The sequence below is a fragment of the Giraffa tippelskirchi genome, chromosome 8, assembly GCF_054371585.1.
Source record: "Giraffa tippelskirchi isolate mGirTip1 chromosome 8, T2T-mGirTip1v1.2.pri, whole genome shotgun sequence".
NCBI classification, from domain to species: domain Eukaryota; kingdom Metazoa; phylum Chordata; class Mammalia; order Artiodactyla; family Giraffidae; genus Giraffa; species Giraffa tippelskirchi.
The window spans coordinates 155,089,559-155,107,381 of NC_137282.1; the positions used below are offsets into that span (position 1 = coordinate 155,089,559).

At 44.6% G+C, this 17,823-nt stretch overlaps 1 long non-coding RNA gene and 1 pseudogene across 1 annotated transcript in view; both read left to right on the forward strand.

Annotated features, from left to right (window-relative positions):
* The window catches only part of LOC145516728 (uncharacterized), a 75,413-nt gene that overhangs the window by 43,225 nt on the left and 14,365 nt on the right, over positions 1-17,823 (forward strand). The gene's annotated exons all lie outside the window — the stretch shown is intronic.
* On the forward strand, positions 12,219-13,513 carry LOC145517092 (tumor suppressor candidate 2 pseudogene; annotated as a pseudogene).

Here is a 17,823-nt window from a genome sequence, read left to right on the forward strand (position 1 = left end):
ATCCAACTACAGATGTGCGGGACAGTTTTGTCTAAGGCAGTGGTCTTCAATGTGAGCCTCACAGGATGGTATGGAAATTTTAAAAACTGGTATCTCTGTTTTCTAATCTCATGCTTTAAATTTTTTTACATGCATATTTTACTACATACTAGCCGTGGTCAAGCATTGTTTTAAACATTTGTTTAAAATTAGGGTAGGCAAACCAGTAGTGTCCGCAATATGGACCTGGGGGACCCAGAGGCCTCAGATCCCTCATTATGTTCGTGTATTTAATAATTTACATTTGAAGGTTCACAGTGGTACACTTTCACGTGGCTATTATGCCAGTGTACTCTTTGTAAAGGATCATTTTGCTTATTTATTTAGGGCAGTGCTGGATCTTCACTGCTGTGGGGGCTTTCTCTCTCGTTGCTGTGTGTAGGTTTCTTGTAGCGGCGGCTTCTCTTGTTCCAGAGCACAGACTCCAGAGCGTGTGCGCTTCAGTAGTTGTAGCACATGGGCTCTGGAGCACAGGCTCAGTAGTTGTGGTACACAGGCTTACTCAGGCATGTGGGATCTTCCTGGATCAGGGGTCGAACCTGCGTCTCTTGTACTGTCCGGCAGATTCTTTACCACTGAGCCACCAGGGAAGCCCTGTTTACTCTTTTTTATTGATCAATAGGGTGGCAAAACTGTTTTGCTTTTCAATTTTCAGGAAATTCACACCACATTTGCTTACCAAGTCTTTAATAGGTCCATGCAAACATTAAAATTTAAACCAGATAACATTTGAACTTATTAATGCTGTTATTAACTAATCTTGTTGCCTTCATTGAGATAAATTTCAGTATTTTTTTACAACTAGTGAAACAGCTGGGGGGCAGAAAGCCTTGATGTTATAGGTTCCACTTTCAACATTTCTTCCAAATCTTCAAAAATGTGAAAAAACCCTGACAAAGGAATTCATTCGTCATAGTAAATGGAACTGTATTTATCCATAGCAAGGTCCACCTACACAGCATTCGTTGTGGTTGCTGACTCACCAGACTTGAGGGCTGCCTTGCTGAGATGGACTCGTGTGAGGTCACACTGAAGCAGGCAAGAAGTGACTGAACAGCACAGACGCTGAGCTGCAGAGTCAGTATGACAGGAGAGCACGTGTGGAGAGAACGGGAAGGGCTGGGCTTTGCTTGTTGCATAGCGTCTTAAGATCAGTGACTTATGGGCCATCAAGGCCTGAATTCAGGGTTTCCACTGTCCAGTGATGGTGTGTTCCACTGCTCACCATCCTTCATGATGGCTCCCAAGGATGCCCACTTCCAGGTACTCACACCTGGGTAGTCTCCTGGTGTGTCACTTCCAAGGTCAAGTTCTGAAAGACACCTTGGCTCTTGTCTTGGATGCTTGCTCACATTTTCTTTCTTTTTCAGCCCATCCACTCCCCAGGGAACCAAGCTGCCATGTTAAGAGCAACCATGTTTGGGTTCCTGTGTTAAGTATGGGGAACACAAGAGATAAGGCACATCCCCTCTTTTGAATGTAATTCTGTCTCTTAAAAAAGAGAATGTTCTCAAGTAAATGCTGTGCGGTGTACTGTATATGTGTGCATGCTTAATTGTTAAGTCGTGTCCGACTCTTTGTCACCCCATGAACTGTAGCCCACCAGGCTCATCTACCCATGGGATTTCCTAAACAAGAATGCTGGAGTGGGTTTCCATTTCCTCCTTCAGAGGATCTTCCCCACCCAGGGATCAAACCCTTGTCTCCTGCATTGGCAGGCAGGTTCTTTATTGCTGAGTCACCAGGGAAAGCCCATACTATGTATGACAACAGTGGAAAAAGCAGACTTTCCATGAACATTCAAGGAGGCCACATTCATTTCAGCTGTGGTTCGCTGAAGAACCTTTTAAACCAAAGAAGAAAAAAAATAGGTGCCTTTGAGGCATATAGGGAAAGGGGAAGGGAGAGGGGGTCCTTTCAGGCAGACAACTGGATATATAGAGACAGGGAATTGGGATCAGTAAGGATTTATTGCAAAAAAGAAGAATTTATTGGCATTTTAATGGGCCCCACTGAAAAAATAAAAGATATGTGAGAGGAAATATCTGTCCTCTAAAATCACACACTTCCCAAGACTTGAAGCTATAGCAGATCAGTTGAAACTCTTAGACCAGTGCTGTTCAATATAGTAGCCACTAGACAGAATGATGCTGTGAAAGTGCTGCACTCAATATGCCAGCAAATTTGAAAAACTCAGCAGTGGCCACAGGACTGGAAAAGGTCAGTTTTCATTCCAATCCCAAAGAAAGGCAATGCCAAAGAATGCTCGAACTACCGCACAATTGTACTCATCTCACATGCTAGTAAAGTAATGCTCAAAATTCTCCAAGCCAGGCTTCAGCAATACGTGAACCGTGAACTTCCAGATGTTCAAGCTGGTTTTAGAAAAGGCAGAGAAACCAGCGATCAAATTGCCAACATCCGCTGGATCATCAAAAAAGCAAGAGAGTTCCAGAAAAACATCTATTTCTGCTTTATTGACTATGCCAAAGCCTTTGACTGTGTGGATCACAATAAACCATGGAAAATTCTGAAGGAGATGGGAATACCAGACCACCTGACCTGCCTCTTGAGGAACCTGTATGCAGGTCAGGAAGCAACAGTTAGAACTGGACATGGAACAACAGACTGGTTCCAAATAGGAAAAGGAGCACACGTCAAGGCTGTATATTGTCATCCTGCTTGTTTAACTTATATGCATAGTACATCATGAGAAACGCTGGGCTGGAAGAAGCACAAGCTGGAATCAAGATTGCCAGGAGAAATATCAATAACCTCAGATATGCAGATGATACCACCCTCATGGCAGAAAGTGAAGAACTAAAAAGCCTCTTGATGACAGTGAGAGAGGAGAGTGAAAAAGTAGGCTTTAAGCTCAACATTCAGAAAACTAAGATCATGGCATCTGGTCCCATCACTTCATGGGAAAGAGATGGGGAAAGAGTGGAAACAGTGTCAGACTTTATATTTGGGGGCTCCAAAATCACTGCAGATGGTGATTTCCGCCATGAAATTAAAAGATGCTTACTCCTTGGAAGGAAAGTTATGACCAACCTTGATAGCATATTAAAAAGCAGAGACATTACTTTGCCAACAAAAGGTCCATCTAGTCAAGGCTATGGTTTTTCCAGTAGTCATGTATGAGAGTTGGACTGTGAAGAAAGCTGAGCACCGAAGAACTGATGCTTTTGAACTGTGGTGTTGGAGAAGACTCTTGAGAGTCCCTCGGACTGCAAGGAGATCCAACCAGTCCATCCTAAAGGAGATCAATCCTGGGTGTTCATTGGAAGGACTGATGCTGAAGCTGAAACTCCAATACTTTGGCCACCTCATGCAAAGAGCTGACTCATTGGAAAAGACCCTGATGCTGGGAAGGATTGGGGGCAGGAGGAGAAGGGGGTGACAGAGGATGAGATGGCTGGATGGCATCACCGACTCTATGGACATGAGTTTGGGTAAACTCTGGGAGTTGGTGATGGACAGGGAGACCTGGCGTGCTGCAATTTATGGGGTCGCAAAGAGTCGGACATGACTGAGCGACTGAACTGAGACAGAACATATTCTGTTCTTGAAATCTGGGTCGTCCAAACTGAATGTGTCGTGAGTGTAAAATATACACCAAAATTTGAAGATGTACCCCAAAACAGGTAAATATCCCATTAATAACTTTTTGTATCGATTGCACGTTGAAATTATATTTTTGATATAATGAATTAAAAAGACCACATTATTAAAATTGATTTCAGCTATTTCTTTTCATGTTTTTAAAGGAGCTACTAAGTTTGAAATCCTCTCTGTGGTCTGTCTTCGTGGCTTGTGCCGTCTCCCTCTTGGGCAGTGCTGGTTTGGAGGCTGCTCTGGCATCAGCCCGGTGGGAGAGGAAGAAGGAATGGGGTCAAGGGATGTTGGGAGGACCACAACCAGCATGCTTTCCTCTACCTTCACTCTGTGCTGAGAGGGTCTAGAGTGGGGCTGGGGGGAGATAAGGTAGAGAAGAGGCAGTGCCAGAGCTCAGAATCTAGAGGAGGGGGCGTGTATGCTGGGCAGCCCTGTGACATGTGGTGTTGATGTGAATTCTTAGTGAATAATGTGTGATAATGATTTAGTTATATCCTCGTCCCATCCAAAGCTTTTTGGTTCATGATTCTCTGGAGCGTTGGCATCCCTTTTGCAGCTAATATTAAAGCATGGATGGGCTGGAGTGGGAGTGAGGAAGGCTGGGAAATGGAAGGGACACCCATGAAGACGGCAGAACAAAGGTCTATCTTATTTCCGTAGGAAGGTTGAGTCTGGTTCTGGACATTCCGTTTACTCTGCCAGAAGGCCTGAGGTTCTAGCAAGTCTTTATCACTCTACATGATGTAGGGTCCTTGCTAGGTGAATTTTGGGGTAACCCATTATCTTTATCGTTTTGACTTGTGAGAGACTGAACCTGGGCTTTATCGGACTGGACAAGATGATAGGAGCTTCCAGGTGTAAAGATCCTACCACTGGCCAATAACCCCAGGGACTGACAAAGTCAATCGTTGGAGGTTATCCAGGCCCTTGGCCAATATGCTGCAACGGAGCATTGATTCTGTTCTAATCTCTGGCTCAAATTGTTCTGCGACCTTGCCAACGCATCTCTCTGTGTCTTTATATCCTTACTGGTTAACCAGTTTCCAGATCTGAGGAGCCAGAGTGTTCTGTAGATTTACTTCAGAACATTTTTTTAAGTGCGGTGTCAATAAGAACATTGTGCTTTTTCAGATAGAGAGCACTTTGAAGGAGAATAATCGATGGTATTCCACAGCGTCTCTGGGAAACTGAATGTTAATAGAAGGGGACGTTACCCAGTTCCGGGGATGCTGCAGAAGGGGGCAGCAAACCCTCTTGCCCCTCCAGGTTCCTCCAGACCGTTAAACAACACGTGGTCTGAACTAGCTCCACAGAGCAGACCCCGGTGGGCTGTCTGTCCTAGAAGACATGATGTAGAATTTGAGTTTGTTAGGGCTGACACAACAAAGAACCACAGGTTGGGGACTTGAACAACAGAAATGTATGGTCTCACAGCTTTGCAAGTCTGAGGTCAAGATGTGAAAAGGGCTGGTCTCTTCTGAGGCTGTGAGGTCTTAGAATCTGCTCCAGGCCTCTCTTCTAGGGTCTGTGGGTTGGTGCTCCTCAGCTTGTAGATGCATTGCCCTGCTTTCTACCTCCATCTTTACATGATGTACACGTGTCTGTGTCCAAGTTTTCCCTCTGTATAAGGAAAGCAGTCAAATTGGATTAGGACCCACCCTAATGACCTCATCTTTAACTTGATTACCTCTATAAAGACCTTGTATCCAAATAACATCACATTCTGAGGTACCAGGGTGAGGAATTCATCATTTAAATTTGGGGAGGGGGACACAATTCAATTCTTAACCAACTCTATTCAAAAAAAAGATTGATATATTTTGCCTCATGTGTATATATATATATATAAGTGTACGTGGGCAACAACAACATATATATACATATACATATATATATATGTATATGTATATATAATAGTTTCAGTTTAAAAAATGATGAAGCAGACTCAAGAAACAGAAATTTTGAACCTGGAGATTAAGCGAATCATTCAGTCTGTGGTCCTATGAGACAAAGATTTGGAAAATATGAGGGGAAGGTTAAGAGAAAACAGGAATAGAATGATGATCTCTGCCAATGCTGACCAGTAAAATCTTCTCTGTTGATGGAAGTGTCCCAGATACCACCTGTGATTAGTAACTATTATTTTGGATGTGAGAGGTTAGCCTCTGCCTAATCTGTGTTCCAGAAGGAGATAATTAGAATGGGTAAGAGGCAATATCCAAAGAGATCATGGCTGAGGATTTCCCAGAATAAAGACCCCAATATTTATTCTAGGAAGCCCTTAAATCTAAGCAAATTAAATGAAAAGAAGTATATACTGTGACCTCTCCATAGGCAAACCACAGAATACCAGAGAAAAAAGGTTTTTACAGAGCAGCCAGTGAGACAAACCAGATCATCCACAGAGGATTGGTGATGAGACTGATAGCTGTTTCCCATTGGCATTGGTGGAAATTCCTGGACAAAGGATCTGTATCTTCAATGTACTTAGAGAAAACTCGTCAACCTACAATACTGTGCTGCAAAACTACCTTTTAAGAATGAAGCTACAATAAAGACTTCTACAGACAAACCATATCTGGTAGAGCTCCCCATGGAAAGACTACCACCTTAGAAAATTTCAAAAGATTATTTTAAGAAGGAAAATCATTCAAGGTGAACATTCTGAGATACAAGTAGAAATAAACAGCAATGATGTAGATAAACCTAAGTAATGACTGTGTAAAACTATAAAAATAATGTCTAGTTTGTGTGGAAATCTAGACCAGAAAAGCTAATGTATTACAGAACAACAGCATGTAAGCTGGAAAAACCTTGACCACAGTTAAAGAGATATGAGGTCCTTATTTTATTTAACTGGAAAAGTAAACACTAAAGAATAGACCAAAGCCTTTAACTTTCAAACAGCTAGAGGCTAAAAGTGGAATAGAAAAAGAAATAAATAATCACTGATCCAGAAAAAGGAATGGATGCAGATTGAATCAGCGCAATTAAGTGACCCTGAACAAATGGACCTGTGGAGAGCATGGCACCCAACTGTAGGAGAAAATAGCTTTTTCCCCCAAAACATATGAAATAGTAATGCTGATTGTTGAAGTGCTAGGCCATGCAACTGGATTTCAAAAGATTGTACTCACCCATACTGTGGTCTCAAACCACAAATAAAGATACAAATGATATGTTAAATGAGAGCTTCCCAGATGGTGCAAGTGGTAAAGAACCTGCCTGCCAATGCAGGAGACACAGGAGACCCTAGTTCGAGCCCTGGGTTAGGAAGATCCCCTGGAGGAGGGCATGGCAACCCACTCCAGTATTCTTGCCTGGAGAATCCAATAGACAGAGGAGCCTCGTGGGCTACAGTCCAAAGGGTCACAAAGACTCAGACACAACTGAAGCAACTTAGCATGATCTAATATGTACTAGGAAAAGATGAAGTCCTAACCCTCAAGCTTTTCTTCTAATGGGGGAGCAGATGGTACATAAGAAAATGAATGAATGCATGAATAACAATTACAAGAGGTGAGAAGCACATTGAACTTGAAGAATATGCAGCAGTATAAAGGAACAGAGACCCAGGAGAGGGGGTGAGTTGGTGGTGGCTATTTTAGACTTGAGGATTCTTACAAGGACAGGAACTCTTGCAGCCATTAGGAAATGGAAAAAGCCCACATCCTAAATAATAGAGTAGGGATGAGCTCCCAGCCTGATGCCTTCTGCACGCAGCCATTTGTGGCTGGGCCAAGGTTGTGGATAAGGAGGCTGCAAAAATATGGACAACAGGATGAGGCAGGTTAGGTAAGGGCTCTCCAGGACTTTGGCTCCAGAAACCCTTACAAGCCTTTTGTCCGAGTCTCTCCTCTCCCTTAGACCCACGGCCTCACATTGCCGTGGCTCTCCAGCCCTCCTGGTGGCCCCACCAGCCTTCTTTGGAAGCTCCATGCTCAGACTGTTATCCCTCAACCTGCCTCCATCAGGCTTTGTCCTGATCATCCAGGAGCCCTGCAGGATGGCCAGAGTGTTAGGCTGGGGGTGGGGAGGCACAGCATGCCAGTTCCAAGTCTAGCTGTGTGACATCGGCTAGGCGGCTCCCTAGGCCTCAGTGCCTTCATCTGTGAAACGTGGAGGCAGACCATGACCTCTGGGAGACTTTCCAGCACTAGATCCCCTGAGGCTGGGGGCTGGGTCGGTGCTAAGGAACACCTGACAACACACCAGTGTGGGAACGTGAGGCTCCCTCCCTGCACACATTCACGTTTTGAGCAAAGCTTTTGCTCACCTTAGCCCAAACAAGTGGAGTTTCATCAGCCTCTCAGGCAAAGTGAAAAAGATGGGGTTGAGGCTGCCATCTGAGTCACCCTGTGGCCTCCTGAAGAGCCAAGAAGTCCGAGTTTAGTACAATTGGAAGGAGCAGCAAAGACTTCCTACAGCAGAGGCATTGTGTAGGGTTTTGAGGGACGTGAAGGATTTCAATAGATGGGGAAAGGCTCTCTAGAATAAGGGGACAATGGGAACACGTCAAGGGGGTGGGGAAGTGGGTGGCACAGGTGCCCTGTCTGTAATACCCCTGGGTGGGGCGGCAACCCATAAGTGTCAGTGTGCAGAGGTGCCTATGAGAGAGTGTGTAACAATAGCCATCTCCACCTTCGTGCCAGAGACTCCTGTGTGCTCCGCGTACGTTTACAAGTTTATTCTTCAAACTGAGTCTGTGAAGCCAAGCATTACCATAATCCCCATTTTACAGGTGATGAAACTGAGGCCAAAAGGGATCGACAGTTAGGAAACTGTGATTCGAATGCAGGTCTGACTCTAACTCTGACATTAGGAGTGGAGAATTCAGGAGGGCTGAGTGGGGTGAAAGAGCCTGGGAGCTGGGGATTTGAGGAAGGAGCCGGCAGATGTGAAGAAATTCCGGACCTGTGCCCATGGACATGACCAGAGAAAGTCGTGAGGGGCTGACTCTGGCAGTTGGTGCCTCTTTGGAGTGAAAATGTTCATAATGAAAGTTCTGCTTGACAGATGATAAAGGCTCTGGAGGGATTCACGAGGGAAGACAGGTGTGTGCTGTGTGTTATCCTGACGCAGTTACTGGAGAGAGCGGGAGGATGCGAGGCTTGTCATTCTGTCTCTTGGGGAGGCAGCCAGTGGTGTGTGGACTGGTGGGCTGGTAAACTGCTCTACACACACACACACACACGCGCGCGCGCGCGCACACACACATACACGCACGCGCGCGCACACACACACACACACGCCCTGGTTTGGAGCATCTGCTGACTTCATGGTGTCAGTACTCCCCCAGAGGCTGATTTCAGGGTATCACTGTGATGTCACTGGACACAGAGTTGGGAAGAGGAATGAGAGTCGGGTCTCAGCAGAGCCCTGAGATTTGTCATCGAAGTAGATTTGGGTTCAGGGGGATGGGATAGAGGCCAGAAGAGTGGAGTATCTAATGTATTGCTCTTCACTCCTGTATGTTCTTATCTGACCAGCCTCTTTCCACCTGTGGAAGGGTGTGCCGGGGGTATAAAAGAAGAGAAGATATAAACTGTGAGAAAGGGCAAAAGCATGCGAGATCTGCCCTCCCTGGACCACACCAAGACCCTTCCTCTAGAGACCCTGCCCCTGAGGATCAACTTCTCCATCAATACGTTGTTATTGTCAGTCGCTAAGTCATGTCCAACTCTTTCTGACCCCGTGGACTGCAGCACACCAGGCTTCCCTGTCCTTCACCATCTCCCAGAGTTTGCTCAAATTCATGTCCATTGAGTCAGTGGTGCCATCCAACCATCTCATCCTCTGTCGCCCTCTTCTCCTCCTGCCCTCAATCTTTCCCAGCATCAGGGTCTTTTCCAGTGAGTCAGTTCTTTGCATCAGGTGGCCAAAGGATTGAAGCTTTAGCTTCAGCATCAGTCCTCCCAGGGTTGAGTCTAATCTGGTATTCCCTTCCTGAGGTTGAGAATGTGCCCCCAGAAGCTTGTGAGAGGTGGTGTGCCATAGTGGTCAAGAGACTGCCTGAATCTGAAATCTACCACTTATTAGCCGTGTGACCACAGGCAAGTGGCTTAATAACTCTCTGCATCAGTTTCCTGCTCCGTAAAATGGGGGTAATGTACTTACTTCACAGGGTTGTTGTGAGGGTTAAACTGTTAAAAGCAAAGCCCTTAGAACAGTGCCAGGAACATAATAAGTGTCAAATGAGTGTTTGTCACCATCATCACCATCATTATCGTCTGTAATCGTTACTCCCATTTGCTGATTTTCTGCTTTCAATGTAAACGGAAGCTATAATTAGTAATATAATTATAATGCACAAGTTACAATTTCTTTTCAAGCCTGCATGCCTTAAAAATTTCTCCAGGTTTATAATAACTTCTCAGGTTGAATATTTCTTAGCGATAGTTACAGTTCTCCATTGATTTACAGTATGTATTCAGTCTGGGCCACACAGACCTGGTAGAATTGGAAAAGGGTAACTCCTATTCCAAAATCACCTGGTGGGCAAAGGACTGCCCTGTTTTAGATAGTTGCGTAGAGAGGAGTGTCAATCAATGGATGACCAATTTCCCATCCAAGGAGATGGTAAGACTCTGCCCCTACTCTCATTGTAGGCAGAGACACCTCCCATCTTCTCTGAGGGACAGAAGTGTGCTGTCTAAGTCTTCTGTATTCTTAGTGCCATGACATATCAGGGTCTAAATGTCCTCCAGAGGAATCCAATTTCATCTGATACTTGATTTTCCTGTATAGCATCCCTTGTAGTGAGCACCCAGTTTCTGCCCTAATATAACCAGTGATGGAGAACTCAGTTTCCTTAGAATTCGGTTTCTATTTCCAGATAGCTTATTGCTGATGTTTGGCTCTACATATGGAAAATCTTTCTGCCTTTCCAAAGCTTCCAGGTACTCTTCTAGTTTAAGCACTTTGGAACACATAAGGTAAGTTTAATTTCTTTTCCATAAGGCAATCATTCAATTATTTGAAGATAGGCATCTTATCCTTCTATGTCTTCTCTTAATAAGCAAGATGATTCCTTCATTTGTTTTATGTATAGCCTGGTTTTAGTTTCCTTCATCTTGCTGGCTGTTCTCCCTGAAATGCACTTCAGATTGTATGCCTCACTTTTAAAATGTGGAACCCAGAAATGAATGCAAAATTCCAGGTATGTTCTGAGTGGCACATAGTGCAGGATGGAAATGCTGCCCTCCGTTATCAATTCTTTACTTTTATTAGAGTCAGAGTTGGCCACTTTCAATATTTTGCAGCCACGTTGCTTTCAACTGGTATTGGATCAATTGTTGGCTAACACTCTCAAGGCTCGTTAAAAGTGTCAGCTGCCTTTATATCGAATCTCTCCTCTACATGTAAGATTTTAGCACTCAGGTCCTGGACTATCAACTTTATTAAATCTAATTATTTTTCGATTTTGCTTATCATTCCAGCCCATCAGAAGTATTCAGGCGTACACAGGGCCTGTGAACTATTTCTCTGACAGATCACCAGGAGACTAGAAAGCCCTCACTAGGTTTGACATCATTCCATTAATGAGTATTCTCTGGATATGATTTCTGAACAGTTAATAACCCACTCACATGTTCTAGCACCAGACCCATTTTTTCTCTATGTTAAGCACAAGGGTATCATTAGAGACATCACCACGTGTTTTGCTAGTGTCCAGATGCCTGAATGGAAATGTGTGAACATTGTCTTTATCTGCCAACCTCCCACTGAGGGATGGAAATGGGCCGGACTAACAGGGTGTGTTCTTGTGAACCCATGCTGGGTTCTATAATCACTGCTTTGTCATTTGGGTGCCCATTATAACATCGCTTTAGTAATACATTCTGGAATCTTGTCTGAGATCCATATCAAGCTCAATCATCCGTAGTTTACAGAATCCATTTTCTATCCATTTTAGAAAATTGGAAGGCTATTTACTCATTTCCAGCCTTCTAAGATCTCTTGACTTCTTCCCAAACAGCATGCCTATCCTGTCCCCAATCTCCCAACTCATCCCAAATAGAGCTGAGAGGCATTTTGTTTTTGCTGTTGCCTTTTTGTCAGCCTGAGGTCATTTTGCTAAAATCTGTCTCTGTCACTTTCTTACATGCCTCTTAAGTTTGTGTCCTTCTTCCTATCCTGTCCTTTAAAATCAGAGCTTCCAGAGCACTGTATTGCAATTGTAAGTAAATATTGGGGTTACTCAGGGAGATTAAAAAGTTATGCTGATTTCTTACCCCAGACAAATTGAATCAAAACTTCAGAGAGTGATGCAAGCATTTGTATTCTTTTTTTAAGTCCCCCAACGGACAGCCAAAGCTGGGACTATAATGCAGTGATATTAGTTTTGTTTGTTTCTGGTTTTGTGTCCAGGTTTTTTGTTATTTGTTTTAGATTTTTTTTCTCTCTCTCTTTATCATTGACCTCACCTGTATCTGCATTGTGAGATTTGAATGTTTGAGAAATTTCTGAAACATTTTGAGTGCAATGGACCTTCGTTCCTTATGCCTCGGAATTTTGCTTTTCTTTACCTATGAATCTTATCTGGGAATCAAGCTGTCGCCATGTCTGTTGGCTCACAGTCTGTGAACTCGGTGACCTTTGCCCTAAGACTCCTTTTTCGCTGTCTTTGATAAACATTACTTTATCCTAGTAGGTCAGAATTAAATCTAGGACAGTAGTTTTTCCATTTGTGTGCTTAATCTTTTTGGAAACTTAGGCAAGGCAAGTTTTAGGCTGCTCTGCTTTGGGCCAAATGAGGCTTTTAGTAGATGTTTATAGAGTTGAAATTCCCCATCATTACCAAATCATGCTTGTAGTCATTTTTAAAAAATGCGTTGAGAACCTATTATACTTTTTATTTATTTGGCCCACTGGTCCAGTCTATATATTGGTGGTGGTTTAGTGGCTAAATCATGTCCAACTCTTGCTACCCCATGGACTGTAACCCTCTAGACTCCTCCGCCCATGGAATTCTCCAGGCAAGAATACTGGAATGGGTTGCCATTTCCTTCTTCAAAAGATCTTCCTGACCCAGGGATCAAATCAGAATCTCCTGCATTGCTGGCGGATTCTTTCCTGCTGAGCCACCAGGGAAGCCAGTCTGTATATTGTGCACGTGCTGTTCTGTGCTTAGTCGCTCAGTCACATCAGACTCTTTGCCACCCCATGGACGGTAGCCCCCCAGGCTCCTCTGTGCATGGGATTCTCCAGGCAAGAACACTGGAGTGGGTTGCCATGCCCTCATCCAGGGAAACTTCCTGACCCGGGTCTTCTGCACTCCAGGTGAATTCTTTACCATCTGAGCCTCCAGACAAACCTAATTGCTCCTTAGAACTGCTCAGAGAGTGGTAAAACTACAAATTTTAGAATCCAATCCCAGAATGTATGACTTAATAGAAATCGTAACAAGAAATTTCATTTTAAAAGCCCCCTGAAGGAGCCTGCAGAAGGCGGCAGCGGCGGCATCTGTGAGCCAAAGTCCAGTCAGGGCATGGCGGCGCCGACGGCACTGTCAGAGCGGGGCCCGCCGTGCGCGGCGGCCCTGACGTGGGCGCCAGCGGCTCCAAAGCTCGGGGCCAGTGGCGCTCACCTCGGCGGCAGGGGGCGGCGGCCCAGAGGCAGCGGTCGCTGAGCAAGCTTTGGTGCGACCGAGGCCTAGCCGTGCCCCTCCTTCGTATTCACGCGCCGCGGCTCCATGTCCGATGACGAGGATGGAGATCTGGCTCACGAAGTTTCCGAGGAGACAGTCGTCACCAAGAACGGGCCAAGCTGAGGTGGGTGCATCAGAACCTGATTCCTCAGGGCACCGTGAAGCTGGATCCACCTGGATTTCCCTGTGATCCTCTATGAGGTGTGAGCCTGGGGCGGGGAGGTGTGTGGGGGGGCAGGCATAAACACCCCCTGCTCCAGCAAGACACCCCCAGGCTCAAGGTGTGGCCTCCTTTGAGGAACCGAGGCTGGGGCCACAGCCGTGAATAAACTCCACTCCCCTGGAAGCTTCAGCTGTGAGCAGGGCAGTCCTACAGTGCTGGTTGGGTGTTGGTTTGTAAGTGGACTAGAGACGGCTGGTGGAGAAGGCAATGGCACCCCACTCCAGTATTCTTGCCTGGAAAATCCCATGGACGGAGGAGCCTGGTGGGCTGCAGTCCATGGGATCACGAAGAGTCGGACACGACTGAGCAACTTCACTTTCACTTTCCACTTTCATGCATCGGAGAAGGACATGGCAACCCACTCCAGTGTTCTTGCCTGGAGAATCCCAGGGACGGGGGAGCCTGGTGGGCTGCCGTCAATGGGGTTGCACAGAGTCGGACACGACTGAAGCGACTTAGCAGCAGCAGCAGCAGAGATGGCTGGTAGCTGGTGAGGGCTGATGGCAGAGTTACCAGTCCACCTTTCCCAGAAATCCCTAAGAAGGAGCATGGCCGGGCACATTCCGGTCAGGAATGCCTGCTTCCTGTGCCCTTGCCTGGCCTGCATTCTTCCAAGCTTGCCTAGGGCCCAGCCCTGCTAGAGGCTACAGCACTTTACAAGCAAGGTCTGCCTTTTTCCCACCCCAGGGCAATGGGAGCTCTACAAAGTTTATATTTATTGCCCTATCTTGTAAGAATTTCTTTCAAATTATCCCCAGTTTATTTTGTTACTCATGCTCTGCTGATGGGCATAACATAAGACTTCTCAGATTAGAACAATTGTTTGTCTGCCCCCCCCCCCAGTTGCTTTCTAGTTAAAAAAACATCACCAGACATTTTACTCATTCTTACATACTTGCTCTATGTAATACCTTCTGATTTTCGCAGCAATCAGTTTTATGGATTTATCTGGACGTTTTATTTGTCGTCTATACTTTATGTGTAAGGCATTCTTCCCCACGCCCCTTTCAGTTCTCTTTCCTTTCAAAAAACATTTTATTGTGAAAAGGCTAAAAAACACTACAAAGTAGAGGGACTAATATAATGAAGTTCAAGGTACCTCTCTTGGCTTCAGCTGTATGCCAGTTGAATCCTTCAGAAAGCAGATGCTAAGGTGGAGTTAGGAGAGCATACATCTTATCGGGGAGTGATACCCACAGAAGGAAATCGGAGGAAGCAGGATGGAGCAAGGGGAGCCTTCAGATGGTGATGCAGGTCGGACAAAGTTCATCACAGTTCAACAAGGAGGCCCTGGATCGATTGCCTTTAGAGGAGTCTTATATTGGCAGAAATGGCTGGGCCCTTGGATCACAGTCTTACTTGGTTATTGGCTAGAGCCATCTTGAGAAGACTGTGATCTCTAGCACCCTTGAAAGAATTAACTGCTGAAAGATGTCAGCTAATCACACAGCTCTAAACTTGCTGCACTTTTCCATTCATAATTGCAATTGAGCAAGTTTGGCCCAAGAAGCACCCAAGTGGATCTCCTGGGTCCACCTGTGTTCCCTTCTGCCAGCCCAGTAGAGAGGTCTGGAGCAAAAATTACCTATTAAAGGAGTCCTGCGTTGGGTTTAAATGGCTAAACCCTTGGACCACAGTTTTCCTTAGTCACTGGCTGTGACTACCCTGAGAAGAATGTGGCCTTGACTCAAAAGCTGAGGTTGACCTGAAGGAGTTAACAAGAGAAGGCTGTCTCTAACCACTCTCTTTGCAGCTGGGCCAAGCATCCTTTCTTAGAGGCAATCAGTATATCTCTGTGTCTACTCTAAAAAGATCATCAACATTTTCCCAGTCTTGAATTATTAAAACATTCTTGATTGGATCAGTGAGTTTCCGGGAAAATTCTTTCTTTCCTGTCCTCATGAAATGCATTCTATTCTCAGCCAAGATCCTATCATGTTGCCATCAAAAACCATGGTCCAGCAGTCTAGATCCTGCCCACAGTACCACCTGCAGAGTCCATTGCTCATGTTCTTGACTTCTGTCTCTCTTCCTAAATCCCAGGTATTGATCTGAAGGATCAATGAAAATATCACCTGGGCTTCCAAATCCTTCAGTTCTTGCTTCAAATTTTATAATCCTTAAAAATATATTTTGGTCACTTCAAATGGCAGTATTTGTACCCTTAAGAGTTGTAAAGATGGATGTGGTTTATGGATTTAATTAATCTGAAGGACTTCCTGTTACATCCCAAATACTTGATCCCAGAAATTCAGTCACGGTTATTCTAGAAGGACTTCCCTCCACTCCTCAACCAAGAGTCCCAATACCATGGTATGCCCCTTTTGTCTGAAGCTCTTAGGGAATTCCCTTACACTCACTAAGAATTGATCACACTCCTCACCATTGTACTTTTTTCTCCAGAAGCTTGGGTTTCACCTTTCCTGGGCCATTCTCAAATCACCTGCAAAGCTCTGAGAATGAAGAATTTCTTTCCCTTGGCTTTTCCTGTGTCACATTTTTCTTAATCTCTTTCTCTTGACTCCAGTTTTAACTCCCCCAACCCCCTTCCCCCCACACATTTTGAGCTTCCTTGTTTTCTTTTTGCATTATCCTTTGCATTTTCTTCAAGATTACCCCAAATATATAACATCCATAGAGACGGTCCTTATGCCCTTCACCTAGTTGTCAGTTCTGAACAGTGGTCTACATTTACAGTGAATGCTTCCCTTGCAAACATCTCCCACCAGCGCAGGGCAGGTCACAAGTCTAGTTCCTGCGGCTTCTACCCTTCCCAGTTAGGGTTGAGAGTCCAACAGGAAGAATATCCATCCCAGACTCTGGAACACCATGCTCTCAGGGCTACTTTTTATAGTCACCCCATCAATCCAATAGCTCCCACAAGTTCCCTGGTCAGAAGACCACCTGGTGATTTTGCCCCGTCAAATTACCACCAGTTGCAAATGTTTGTTTAATGCTTATTGAATTGTCAATAAGTAACACTATTCCACCACAGCCACCAGATTGCAAAACGCTGAGGAACCAGAGAGAAAAACTCTAAGGATTTAGTGATTTATTCACCTTCTCCCACTTGCCAGCCTCTGCTGCAGTGTCAGATTTAATTTGTCTCCCCAGGCTTAGGCCAGCAAGAACAATTCTTCTAAATTGACTATCTCCACATGCAAAATGGGATCAACATTTTTGTCCGAGTTGAACAATCAGTTCTTACAAAAAGTAAAACAATCAGTTTGAGTCTTTTTCTTCCTACTTAATTGTTGAGCTGAATTGACTGATCAAATAGCGTCAGCATCTAAGGTAATGAAAAATACCTTTGGCACCTAGGAATGCAGGAAGCGCTTCTCTTAATACAGGAATCCTGACAGATTCTTTATTATCCTTCCTAGTCTATAGGATACTTGAATACTTCCAGTGGTGGAGAGAGCTCTACCTCACCGCTGAGTCCATTTATTAGTCATTCAGTCATATCAAGTCACCCTGGAGTTGGTATAGAGAGATTTAATGGACACACAACTTAATTTCACCTGAGAGCCTATGGAAATGAATGAGTACCTATTGCATATCAGTTATTTGCTGGGTATCATGCTAAGCAATGAATGACATTGAAGTTATAAAAAGTCTATTATGAAAACAAAGGTTTCTACTTTTCAACTATTTGACTGGCAAAGATAAAGAAGAATGGTTAACACTTAGAGTGATGCGAGGAAAATGGGCGCTCAGGCTCAGCTCCCGGGGAGGGAGGGTACTGCAGCCTTGCTGTAGGGCTGGGTACCATCTTGCATCATGGAGATGCAGACATAGAGAACAGATTTATGGATATAGTGTGGGTGGTAGTAAGGAGACAGTGGAGCTAATGGAGACAGTGGCATGGAAATATATACCCTAACATATGTAAAATGGATAGCCAATGGGAATTTTCTGTATGTCTCAGGGAACTCAAACCGGGGCTCTGTGACAACCTAGAGGGGTGGCATGGGGTGGGAGTTGGGAGGGAGGTTCAAGAGGGAGGGGACATATATATGCCTATGACTGATTCATGTTGGTGTATGGAAGAAATCAACACGGTATTGTAATTATCCTTCAATTAAAAATAAATAAAGAAAAAAATGCACATAACTTTGGCCCAGGAATCCCATTTTTAAAAATCAGTCGTAAAGATATAAGTGGACAAGTGGACAAAGGTACATGTCAAATGATATTGATTGATGTCTTACTTTTGATAGTGAAAATAGAAAGCATCTAAATGGATTTGCTTGGTAGAAAGCTATGCAGTCTTTGAAAACAAAACATCGAGATA